Source organism: Sus scrofa, chromosome 13, assembly GCF_054392235.1.
Source record: "Sus scrofa isolate SSC_HxYL_T2T_F1_AM1 chromosome 13, Sscrofa_HxYL_maternal_Yorkshire_Landrace_v2.0, whole genome shotgun sequence".
NCBI lineage: Eukaryota > Metazoa > Chordata > Mammalia > Artiodactyla > Suidae > Sus > Sus scrofa.
In genome coordinates, this window is record NC_139395.1 from 171,552,490 (window position 1) to 171,566,321 (window position 13,832).

The following is a 13,832-nucleotide window of genomic DNA, read 5'->3' on the forward strand; positions in this document are numbered from 1 at the left end:
TTAAATGACTTGCCCTAGGGCACAGAACTAATAGCGATGACACCAGGACTCAACTGCAAGTCCATATTCTTAACCCCTCTGCATGCCTCTGCTTTGTGTTACCTTTAGCCATCACCACTATCCCTTTCCAGAATATTTTTATCCTCCTCAACTGAAACTCTGTACCCATTAAACACTAATTCCCCACTATCCCATGCCCCTAGCCCCTGGCAAGCACCATCCTACTTTCCATCTCTATGAATTTGACATCTATAGGTACCCAGTATAAGTGGAGCCACATAGTATTTGTCCTTCTGTAACTATCTTCTTTCATCTAGTATAATATTCTCAAGGTTCATTCACATTATATAATATGTCAGAATTACCTAACTTTTAAAGGCTTAATGATATTCTATTGTATGTAGGTATGTATATGCATTTCCTTTATCCATTTGTCCATCCATGGACTGTGGATTTGTGTCTACCTATGGGTTAATTGTAAATAATGCTGCTGTGAATATGGGTATACAACTAGCTGTTCTGTTAGAGTCCTTGCTTTCATTGTTTTTGAGTATATACGCAGAATTGGAATCTCTAGATCATAAGAAAATTCTACGTTTAATTTCTTTGAGGCATTGTCATATTATTTTCCATAGCAGCTTTGGCATTTTGTATTCTCATTAGCAATGCACAGGGTTCCAATTTCCTTACATACTTGCCAACACTTATTTTCTGGGTTTTCTTTAAGTCTGAAGACAAATGCCTTCTCTCAGCTGAGAAAAAAAAAAAAGTATTCTCCTATCATTACTTTGATTATATGATTCCTTCCATTCTCTCTAGTTTCTTCTTATAGGTCTTTTACTAGGTAGATACTGGGGTTTCTGAACATCTTTCACATCTTGTAAGTATTTATACCTCACACACTGAATGACATCCTTTCTTCCAAGATTCTTCCACAATTTTCACCTCTGTCTTTTAGCGCTACATTCTGAGAAAACTTCTTGGCTTGATCTTCCATAAAAACTGATTTGATATTTAAACATTTCTGTGCTACTAATCATTTTTTAATTGAAATTTTTAAGCAATTTGTGTTATTTCAGCAGTTGAGGAGTATGAATTTAGTCATATCTTTTGATTTTTTTCAATTCCTTTTGTTTTGTTTTGTTTTGTTTTGTTTTGCATTTTTAAGGCTGCATCCACGGTATATGGAGGTTCCCAGGCTAGGAGTTGAATCAGAGCTATAGCTGCCAGCCTACACCACAGCCACAGCAACACGGGATCCAAGCCATGTTTGCAACCTACACCACAGCTCACGACAGTGCCAGATCCTAACCCACTGAGCAAGGCCAGTGATCAAACCCACATCTTCATAGAAGCTAGTAGGGTTTGTTAACCACAGAGCCATGACGGGAACTCCTTCAATTTCTTTTTAGCTGACATCTAACTAATCCTTTCTTAAGACAGTCATTCTCTCTGAATTTCATGAGGTTCTAAAGAGTTTGCTCCAGTCTGGGGTCTTAGTCCTTTTGTCAATTGGCTGAGAGCGAAAACCTAAATGTGATCAGTCTGCTAATACTATTGCTTCTGCCACTGACACACAGAGACACTTTTGAAAACTATCCTTTCCCCTCATCCTGTAGAGGAATAGGTCCCCACACAAGTTTCACTGATGCACTAGACATAAACTCCAAAAACATAGGGCTTTCAGCTTACATTCAGGCTTAATCATCCATTCTTTTCTGAAATTCTTGGATCATTTTTACAATCATTACTCTGAACTTTTTCTTAGGTAGATTGCCTATCTCTATGTCACTTAGTTGTTCTTCTGGGATTTTTTCTTGTTCCTTCATCTGAAATGTATTCCTCTGCCATTTAATTTTGTCTAAGTTTCTATCTGTATTCTTATGTGTGAGGAAGGTTAGTTAGGTTTTTCAACCTTAGAGAAGTGCCCCTCTGTTGGAGTTATCCTATGTGTCCCAGCAGTACACTCTGTCTCTCATCTAAGGACCAGGGACCAGCTGGTCCCAGGGAGCTTCTGACCTGTGTTTGTGTATTTATTTCTTCAAGCTGAAGGATCATAGTTTTCATGCTTCTGGTGTTTTCCCCCTGGTGGGTGAGGCTTCTCCAGAGGATTACGCAGACTTTCTGGGGAGAAGGGCAGGTTTCCCTATCAGATATACCAACCAACTGGTGGGTAGATCTGGGTCTTAGCCCTCTGGTGGGAAAGACTGTGTCTGGGGCATGTCTAGAGGTGGCCATGGGCTCAGGAAGTCTTTTAGCGGTCTGTTTTTTGATGGGTGGGACCGAGTTCCCGCCCTATTGGTTATTTGGTCTATGGCATCCCAGCATTGGAGCCTACAAGTTGTCGGGTGTGTCCCAAGCAGATGTCTGCCTCCACCAAGAGTTCAAATAGGTGAACATTCCCCAATATTTTTTTGCCACCATCTTTTCTAATTCTAGAGAGAGCCACAGCCACCCCTCACCTCTTTCAGATCCTCCAAGACTAGCTGATAGTTCTGACCTAACCTTCTATAAAGTCACTGTTTTGGCCCAGGGCCCAGTGTGCACTGAGACCCTGTGAACATCCTTCAGGAGTAGAGTTTGTTTCCCCCCATCCTGTGGAAATCCTGCATTCAAGCCCTGCTGGCTTTAAAGCTAAATGCTCTGAGGGCTTCTCCTCCTCATGCCAGAATCCTAGGCTGGGGAGCCTGACATGGGACTTAAGAAATTTCACTCCTTTTGGAGAATTTCTGTGATATTATTATTCTCCAGTTTGTGGGTTACGTACCCAGGGGGTATGGGATTTGATTAAATACCCAGAGGGTATAGGATTTTATTATATCATGAATGTTCCCCTCCTATCGTCTTTTTAATGCTTTTCCTTTGTCTTTGGATGCAGAGTATCTTTTTGGTAGGTCCCAGTCTTTTTGTTATTGATGGATGTTCAGTCATTAGTTGTGATATTGGTATTCTTGTGGAAGGAGGTAAGCTCAAGGTCCTTCTACTTCACTATCTTGTCTTTTTTCCTCCAAGCTTAATCATTATTTGCTTCCACAACCAATATTGCCAGAATGGTTGGGTTCACAGGCATTTCTGATCTTGGCTAATGATATCCCATACCCAAGCCTTCCCAAGTAATCTTTTGTTTTAAAGTTGACCCTTGTTCATCTATCTAATTCTGTCTTCTTTCATGATGGGTTCTTCCCTTGGAAACTTGCACTCCTTTATGCCACTGGAATTGTCACAGACCTAGTCAGTCAGAATGTTAACAACACTGAACCTCAAAAGGAAAAGAGTTGACTTTTCCTCTTGAGTAATGTTTTCTTCCTTAGGGAAATATCCCCAACCTCTCTCCAGAATCAACTCAGTATCCCAAAATCAGATTAAAGGCAACTTTTTCAGCCAAAGAAGCTTATGTTGTCCTCTTTTGCCTGGGCAGTAAGTTGTGCCTATTCAAGCGGCCTTTTTCTAAATAAATATTTGCTTCAGAGTGACTGGTTTTGTCCATAAATATGAAAAAGCTATGAGGATTTAAGAACTTCACATTCTGGAGTTCCCATTGTAGCTCAACAGGTTACAAACCCAACTAGTATCCATGAGGACGTGGGTTCAATCCCTGGCCTTCCTTAGTGGGTCAAGGGTCTGGCATTGCCATGAGCTGTGTGGAGGTCACAGATGCAGGTCAGATCCCGAATTTCTGTGCCTGATGTGTAGGCAGGCAGCTGCAGCTCCTATTCAACTCCTAGCCTTGGAATTTCTATATGTCATAAGTGAAGCCCTAAAAAGACAAAAAAAAAAAAAAAAAAAAGAACTTCATATTCTATATCTTCAGTTGTCACATTTATTTCAACAATCATGTAGGAGTTTTTCAATTTCTATAAATTCTTATTTTTTATCTTTTCTTAGCAGCCTGTTTGAGCTATATGAATATGGTGTCCCTCTAAATCTAAAGTTTTTTTTTTTTTGTCTTTTTAGGGCTGCACCCACGACAAATGGAGGATCCCAGGCTAGGGGTCTAATTGGAGCTGTTGCCGCCAGCCCACGTCAGAGCCACAGAAACACCAGATCTGAGCCATGTCTGCAACCTACACCACAGCTCACAGCAATGCTGGATCCTTAAACCACTCAGCAAGGCCAGGGATTAAACCCACAACCTCATGGTTCCCAGTCAGATTTGTTTTCTGCGGCACCACGATGGGAACTCCTAAATCTCTCTAAAGATAGCAATTAAATTATTTTAATAATATTTTCTATATTTTGCCAGTGATCAATTTCCTCAAGAATTGCTTTTATTTGATCAGTTTTGTAATTCATTTTTCCCTTAAAAGTTTGGAGCTTCTTAATTATAAGTGAGAGTTTAAGGTGATTAATATAGGTAGCCAATGTGAATGTCACAGTCCCCTTGCAGTAAATCTGACTGCAAGTGACAGAAGCCATGGCTATGGTGAATGAGCTGGGATCTGTCACCAGATACCTCTCTGATGGGGTAGGTAGGAGCTTGCTATCAGGATGTGAGAATGTTTACCCTGTGGGTTTCTGCTATTACATGGGAACACTACCCAATTGCTCTTTTTAGCACAAGTACTCACTTTAAATGTCATCTTTCTGTCCCCAGTGTAGAATCCATTCACCCTATTATTGTCAAATTGATTATGCCAGCTCTGAGAAAGCTTGAAAGTTGGGCAAGTATGCCTTTTCCAGGTATTTGGTATGTCCTAGTTTTATTGTTCTCCCTATTAAGTGTCCATCAAATGATTCCTGCCCCTAGCTTGTAATGATCATGACCTTGTGGTGGGGTGGGGGGGGGTTCAAATTTCTATTCAGAAAAAAAAGAGGAGTTCACTTCATGGCACAGTGGTTAACGAATCTGACTAGGAACCACGAGGTTTCAGGTTTGATCCCTGGCCTTGCTCAATAGGTTAGGGATCCGGCATTGCTGTGAACTGTGGGGTAGGTTGCAGACGTGGCTTGGATCCCACGTTGCTGTGGCTCTGGCAAAGGCCGGTGTCTACAGCTCCAATTAGAACCCTAGCCTGGGAATCTCCATGTGCCGTGGGAAGCAGCCCTAGAAAAGGGAAAAAAAGAGACCAAAAACAAAAAAAGAAAAAAAAGATAAAAAAGAAAAACAACTTCCTTCTTCTTCCATTACTATTCTCTTTCATTTTATTAACTCTATTTATCAATTCTATTTGGCTACTCTGTCAATCCAATCCCATCTCTTTCTATCTTCAAAAAATTTGTTGCCTCTATTGGTCTAACCCTTCACACTTCCTAATGCTGTTATATTGTTTTTCTTACTTTTATATGTATTCACTCATTCCAATGGAACTTCGGGGAGAGAAAAGTAAATAGTGCTTAGTCATCCAGATGACACTTAGCTCCCATATCACTTTTTCTCCTTGTTATTTTTCTTTTTTCTTTTTAGTTTTTTTTTTTTAATTTCATTGCCTTTTATTTCGTTTATTTTGTTTTATTCAAATGCCTTTTAAGAAGCAGGATAGATGACCACAGTACTAGCATAGGAATTATGATTCCTTTATTCTAATCATGCTTTTGTCATTATCACTGCCATTATTAAACAGTGCCTGGCACATAGTAGGTACTCAGTAAGTATTACTGAACGAATGATTGAATGAAGTAAACTGCCATTCCTCTGCAGACTTCAGCATTCTCCACTGTAAAATTAGGAGGCCTCTGCAAGTAATACCAAGTTATGATTCTTCTTGGGCTGGATAAAAACATTTATTATCACTTAATAGGAGTCATTAAGAAGAGAGAGGCTCCCAGTATATGAGCAGGAAGGTAGCAGTATGTGACCACATAAGGGACAACCTAGATAGAAAACTGTTATCAAAAACCTAAAAGCAGACCTTTGACATCAGAGTCTCAAGGAAGTTCAAAGCAATCATCATTAGGCTTAACAACTCACTCTCAGGGAACTGCAGAACTGTGCTCAGGCCAGAGGGCAGCTAAGCACTGAAATAGCTGAGAGCTACATAAAAACACAATCTGCCTTTAGGATGGCACATGTCGGCACCCTCCCCTTTTCCTAAACCCACTCCATAAAAAAACTAACCATAGGTAAAAACTCCTGAGGCCACAGGGCCTGACAATCCTGCCCTGAGAAATCCCCCAGGGTCCTACAGCCTTTATCCAGACTTACACACCTTCTGCCTCTTTGTCCATTGGCAGAAAGGTTCCCAGGTCGGGTAGTAAGCCTCACACAAACACATGTAACTGGGGGAACTCACACCACATGGAGTTATTCAAAACAATTCATCAGCAATGATATTGCTTGGAAAAAATAAAAGTCAAAGAATAAACAATGTCTTTAGTGGATTCTTTACATTTTAAATCACCTTGTTACTAGAATAACAACAAAAAAAATTTTGATTTCTAAGGAAACACAAGAGTTTACAAATTTCATATCTGCTTGATATGTCCTCTAATCCAGTCACCTGGGGGGCTTGTTAAAGCTCAGGTTGCTGGAGTCCCCCACCCAGTGTTTCTGGTTCATGGGTTTAGGGTAGGATGCAAGAATTTGCAGTTCAAACATGGGAAGCAGATGCTGCTCATCCTGGGACTACATTTCAATTCCAAATTCTGAATCTGGTTCTGATACTTGTTTTGACTCTTTGGTCTCTTTTGTTTGGGAGTGGGAAGATGTTTTGGTTGGTTTGTGCCTTTTGGCATACCTTGTAATTTTTTTTGAAAGTTAGATGAAATATATTGGATAATGGGAACTGAGACCATCAGTGTGAGGTTTTAGGTTTATATGGCTAGGAGTTAGGCTGTGCATCATATCTGCTATAGATGTAAGAGTCAGAGGCTTCAATTCCCTCTAGTGAGCTTATTTTTCCTCCCCTGTTCTCTTTGAGTTTCCCTAGAATCTCCTCTTTAGATAGAGTACGTTTCTTTCCGTTGTAATTTACTGTTATTATTCAGGAGCCCTATTGATGTGGTGCTAAAGTCCTAGGAAGGGAAACATCCTATATCTTATGATTAAACATCTATCTTTATGACACAAATAAACTTATCTATGACACAGAAACAGACTCACAGACATAGAGAACAGACTTGTGATTGCCAAGAGAGAGGGAGAGATGAACTGGGAATTTGGGGAAACAGATGAAAACTATTATATATAGAATGAATAAACAAGGTCTACTGTATAGCACATGGAACTATATTCAATATCCTGTAATAAACCATAACGGAAAAGAAAATCTCCACTTTTTAATGGGCCTGAGTCCCTGAGTTGTGACTTTCAGAAGTGTTTCTTAGCCTTTTTTCTACCCTAGTGTGATGCAGAAAGGCTGTCATGGGGGATCAGCTGTCCATATTAGATGAAGCTCTGGTAAAGCTGTTTCCATGGAGGGTAAGGCTTTGCTATGGAGGACACACTGGGCATCTTTCAAAGTCATTACTTTTGCCCTACCCAGAGCACAAAAGGATTTTTCTCTAATCTTCACTGTGAGAACTTGGTATGGTTCCTATAGATATATGTCATGAAAGTGTGAGGGTTCCCCCTAAGACTGTGTCCCCAGGAGTTTTTAACTTTCAAGCTTGTCTGCAATCAGCTTCTAGAACTCTATCAAATATTTTGTGTTTCTACCCAAGATGAATTCAAACAGCTCATGCTCCTTGTAAGCTATAATTCTCTATATTCACTTGTCTCTCCAGTTTTCTAGGTGGCAGTTTGTCCTGTCACCTCTATTCTCTGCTGGGTCTAAGAAGAGTTGTTGATTTCCAGTTTGTTCAGCTTTTTTTTTTTTTTTTCTTGCTTTGAGTTGAGGAATGACAGTTTCTAAACATGTTGAGAAGGAAACCAGAAGTCAGGACTTTGGGGCACTATACTTGAAATCACTGACTTAGTGAGGAAATCACCACTTTCAAACAATCAAAGATTGTGCAGGAGCCTTAGGCTTGATTCTACTGTAACTCCAATACCCACACTAATTGAATAAATTTTGTAGCATTATTTGTCTCCAGCTAATGCCCTTCATATCAAAGCAACACTGTAGTGTCATATTAGGGAAATAAGAACTATCGCCCATAACTGGGAGACAGCCTCATGACATACACAGTTGAGTCACACCCTCAGGTTTATCTGTTGGGATGCTTTTAGGTGCAAGAATCAAAAATCTTACTCCACTTGATGTCTACCCCAGTGGGGGTTTTTCTGAAGACCCACATCACTGGAAACACCTCATAGACTAAATAAGTGGTTCACTTTGCTCTCAGAAGTACGTTTTAGATTTGTGGGAAAGAACCACAAAGCAGAGCTGCTAAAACCAAGAAAGACCTAATAGACAATATTTTGTCTTATGTATTAGCCTATCCCAATGATCTATCCTATCCTAGGGTGTGGTAGTTTAGTAGTGAATAAGATTTAAACCTATTCATGTTTAGAGAGTGTCTGAAATTAAGAGTCAGGCAGCTCCATCTACTCTGACCCTAAACATGGCCCTCAAGTACATTGCTTGAAGAAATTAGATCCCAAAGATTAGGGGGGGGAATGTTTAAGTAGTTTTATATCCTGGCAGAGATCAAAGAAACCCAACTGAAATAATTGTGGATGGACATGACAATAGTGGATTAAGCAAAAACTGTTTTTGAAAGATCTATCTTGAAGATCATTATTCAAAGTTGGAGAAACTAACGTGACTGGCTATGTAAGCAATCACAACATGTGAAATTCCTTAAAATAACATTTCATGGACTTATAACTTTGCTTATGTTACACATAATAAAAACAAGCAAAACTGCTTTACACTCAAAAAAAAAAACTCATTCCAACTGGAAGGAATAAGAATTGTTCCAACGGTGAGCACTGGTTAACACAAGGGGAGGTCCAAAGTCATGGTAGACTTTAGAGCAGTGGAGTCAAAAGCTTACTTATGTCCTCGAAGATACAGATTCTTTCTATGTTTCGTCCTGCTACCTGCATTGGTCACTTCATCTTAAAGCAGTTTTCTTTCTAAGAAGTTCTTGGTAACAGTAAAGGCTACATGCTTCATTATTCCATGTCCACTGGAAGGAAGAAAGCACCTTTTCCAAAAGATCAAGGAAATGCCTTTTCTTTAGACTGATTGGGACAACTGAAGTCATATGATTATCCTTACACCAGTAACTGATGCCAAAGGAAACAACTGGTTGATTGGCATAGACCTAGGTTGCTCAACAATCATTTCTAAGAGAGATGAGATACATGGTTTGTTTTAACCATTAGATTAACTAATCTCAGTAACTAACCAAGAATTCAGTCAATTTTGCAAAATACAAATGGAAGAAAAGTGGGGTGGATTTGGCAAGGGTAATGTTCCAAAAAGCAGGCAGGACTTGAAAGGATCTTTATAACACAGAACTTTGACATGATTTTGACACATGATTCTAAAGTTGAGAGTACACAGCAATAATTCCAATGACTCACCTCTAAAATTGTTGGTATTTAATACACAAAATGCCCTGGACACGACATATATAACACCACACCCACTGAAGATACTCCTCTAAAGACATGCTTACATGAAATGAAATTTCTTTTCCTTTAAAATATTCAACTTGATAACTTTACAACCATATAGCATGAGAAAAAGCAGACAAACTTGAGAATTCCTTTCCTCTTAGACTCCTTTAGAAAGTTGTAGAGCATTATTTTCCTTTTGTATATCAGCAATTTTGTTAGTAGGCTTCTTTTTTTTTTTTTTTTTCCCTAAGCTGATCATTATGGATAAACATAAAATCTCTAAATAGATTTTCCTAGTCAGTTAACCATATTCTTGGGGGAAAACATAAGGTAGAATCATTATTAAAAGGCATTCTCAGTAATACACACATCTTTATTATGTCAGTCTTTTGCCAAAAAAAAACAAGATTGATAGTAAAATGTACTTAATTTTTTTCTTCACAAAATCAAGCCATCTGCCTGAAAATACACCACCAGCCTCTGTTAGATGAATTTGCACATTTTAAAGCCCCGGAGTAACCATTTGAATGGAAATTGGACACTTCTTGTCATTTAGGAAGCTTTTTGAAACTAGAAAGGCTTCTCATTTGTTCAATTAAATGTGTGTGTATGCAATACACTTTATGAAATTTATCCCAAAAAGGCGAGGGCTGAAATAATATTTGAAACAGATGGCACAGCTGCTGTATTTAGAGAGTTATCTGTGGACATAGATGGAGACATTGAGGGAACTCTGAAGTGCAAATCAAAATACTGTACAATCAAGACTCTTAACCACAGCCATTAGAGATGGAAAATCTCTGTAACGTCCACCCCTTCCCTAATAGAGGTGTGTGGAAAGTGCTAAGATTCAGTCAAGTGGAACTACACACTTCTCTGGATGAATTCTTTCTTCTCAGTTGAGTTTTAAATTTGAAAATGCTGGATCTGCTGCCTTAGAGTTCTTTCTCTTAACTACCATTTGAAAAGAGAGCCACGCACTGCAAGTTTCGTTCCCAAGGGATGTCAGATAATGACGTGTACATAGCAGAGAAAGTGAAATAGAGTGTTTAGAGCCAGAGGGGCAGACAGAGGAGGGACCACAGAGACAGTGCTCTGTGGCTCTAATTTTATAAGAGAGGAAACAAAGGCCAAAGAATGTTAAGAGGCATCACCTCCATCCCACAGAACTGCTCTCCTCAGACTCATTCTAGGGCAACTTCCTCTGTAGATATAGCTTAATAAAAGGAAAAGAAAGGTTGGGCACTTTTGAATTGCATTTTATTTTATTTCCTTTCATTTTGATTAAGAGTGACAAGTCTAAAAAAAAAGTCATAATTTTTATAAGGCAGATTTAGAATGGCATAGTAGAGAAAAAGATCATTTTTTCTTAAAATTGCTTTAAAGTAGAAAAATATTTCACCAAAATAGAAGTATATATCCTTTAATTTCTATAGGCAAGGTGTGTGGCTTAACAGGATATTTGGCTGTTTTTCACTTTGTATTAATTACGTAGACACAACTTACAGCTTGTTTTAAATACTAACACAAGTCTATATCTTAATCTAATCAAGGAAGCAATAAATTCTGATGCAAAATTCTTGAACGCAGAATTCTTGAGTAGGTAAAATGCATGTGAGCAAACATGCATACACACACACATACACACACACACACACACACTCAAAAAACATAATCAGTGACCAGGAGGAAAATATTTCAACATTCATAGCAACAATTATTTTTTTAAATGCAGCAGCATCTGGGGTTTGAAAGTTCACACATTTACTTCTCACTTGTGGTTTTATAGACATGAGTGTTGAAAGCAGATGCCTTTAGTTTATTTCAAGGAAATCCCTGAGCTACTGAAAATGACAAATCTCAGCAATCACATTTAGGCTCCCGAATTCTTCTAAATTGAAAAGAAATGGATAAAATCCTTAATAATAAAAGCAGAAAATAACTAAGTTTATCCATCATCTTCTCTGTAGTAAGAGCTAATGAAACAAAAATGAAACCATGTCCATCTTCAGAGGAACTTTTCCCGAAAAGACTATGTTCCTGTACTTCAGTACAGGCCTGGAGAGAGCAAACGGATTTTCTAAAACATTCTTGGTTATTCCAGGGGCAGAATAAAGTCATATTCTGATGTGTCAACCTTCTACCACATTTCTAAGCTGATCTATACAACTGGAACGAAAGAAGAATTAGAGCAACTTCAGGTCCCCTAAGCAGAAAGTCTACTTAAGCCTGAACTACCCCAACAATTGGTTCATTTACCACCTTTGCCTCACCAGTTATTTCTCTATGGCTCCTGTGAATACATGGTTGCAGCCCAGTCTTTGTTTCCTTGTAAAGCATACCAATAGTTCCTAAAAATCAATAATTGCATGTAACTAACAGAGACTGATATCCTGGGTGGGGAGCACAGTGGTGTCCCCAAGACAAGACTCCAGTTTTCTATCTTTTGTTCTCAGAGAAAACAAAGAAAGTTCCCATTGCATTGAGAAGTTTCAGCCTCCCTATTTCTATTACATAATGTTTTTGACAAGTTTCTGTAAAGAATTTTAAAATTAAAAAAGCTCAAACGCATTGATCTTAAAATTTCTTTTAAGTTACTGACATTTCCTTTCTCACATAATAAGTGGTGAAAGCCAGTCAACAGCTCAAGAATGTTTCTTTTTCTTTGATATGGTCTTGTGTTTAAAAAAAAAAAAAAAAAAAAAAAAACTCACTGAAATTCATTTCTATAGAGCTCTACATTAGTGATAGGGTTAGAGTAGGATAGTTACACAGGTGATTGTACAAGTCCCAGTAAGGGACCATAAACAAAGAGGGAAACCTAGGGAACTTTGGGAGACCCCTATAAGTTAATGATCACTCAAGAAAGCTATCAGGATATGGAACAAAGTAGGCTTGTTTAACTATAAAATGGTAAATGAAAGCACAAGATATGCCTCAGGTCATTAAGTGAAAAATAAAATGAGGCCTGCATTCAAAACAGCAAGAAAATGATCCTTAGGACCAAGGACAGGAATTTCAGGGAAAAATGGCATTCCACAGTAGAAGACCTTCATCATACAGAAACCTGAGATGTTTCAACATGTTTTGGCTTATGTTACCAACCTTCTGTTAATGCGAATAAGCACCACGACAGTCCTGGCTTGACCTCATAGGTTCAAATACTCCCTTACCAAATACGAAGGAGGAGCTAGTGATGTAAGTCTAACATCTACTTGAAGAATGAAAAAGAAGGTGGTCTTTTGCCCCCCCCCCCACTTCCCTTGGATTATAAAACGTAGCCCACCTAATCCTCAGGGCAGAGCCTCCTTGCCTGCCTGCTCATGTCCCTCACAAGCATCCTATCTTAATAAATCTAATAAATCTATTTCTTGCCTATCTCTTTGCCTCTTGCTGTAGTCCCGCCACGCTGAGACACAAAGAACCTGAGCCTTACTAAGTCCAGACACTGGGTGAGTGATTCTAATTTTTAAAAAAACTGTGGGTTCCAGTCCCAATCTGGGTTAAGGCAGCAAATAACTAAGCTTAAGTCAGAGGTGTTTTGGTTTCATTAGATGTGTGAGTCACCCACACAAACACACAAATTCATTCATATTCCCATTAACTGGGGGAGAGAGAGAAAAGGAGAATTTTATTTGGAAAAAAAAATCCACACAGAAAACCTATCCCTCAGTCGTTTTTAACATTTTTTTCTTTCATTGGTTGTAGAAGAAGGTCTTCCCAAGGGCACCCTGGAGAGCTCATCTACCCTAAACTCACTCCTAGAAGTTCTAACCTGATGTGTGGGGAATTCATCCTAAGGTAAAGGAACATCGAGGTACTCCATACCATGTGAGGGTCACCTGCAACTGCATGCTCTAAGTGGTGGTTTGGGGTGCTGAATCATACAGCATTGATCAAAGTAGCTTAAGACTAACCATCCTTGAGAGGCAGTGAGAAACTGAGTGATCTAAATAAAAGTTTTAACACAGGGTTTTTATTTATAAGAAAAAAAGAATGAGGCCCTTTATTAGACTCTAAAGAAAGAATGAAGAGATAGATGGGAAGGGTGTCCATCCTTAATCTTTTTGATGACAGGAGTAAAAATAAGGACCGCTCACTGTAGAGCAGAAAAATGCCATTAAAATTGTTACAGTGGGCAGATAGTAAGGCATGAGCAGAGAAGGGGCACATGGAGCCAGATGGCAGGAAACCACACATCACACAAACAGCAGGTCCATGGCAGACAAAGGAAAGCCAGAACCTCCAGACTGATAGGAAACCACACATTTTGGAGTGATAAGTGCCATGGAGGCAGACAAAGAGAGGTAGAAAAAGACATGAATCTCTGGTGTCCAAATGTAAACTGCTGCTAATTATGCCCTCATTATAATAAAATTATAAT

General features: G+C 38.9%; 1 protein-coding gene and 1 non-coding gene across 4 annotated transcripts in view; one reads left to right on the plus strand and one right to left on the minus strand.

Moving 5' to 3' along the window:
* Positions 1–13,832, minus strand: part of ZPLD1 (zona pellucida like domain containing 1) — a 358,917-nt gene that overhangs the window by 183,264 nt on the left and 161,821 nt on the right. The gene's annotated exons all lie outside the window — the stretch shown is intronic.
* LOC146397763 (small nucleolar RNA SNORA18) lies at positions 8,134–8,264 on the plus strand. Its single transcript, XR_014825400.1, has one exon. It is a non-coding gene; the product is annotated as a small nucleolar RNA SNORA18 (small nucleolar RNA).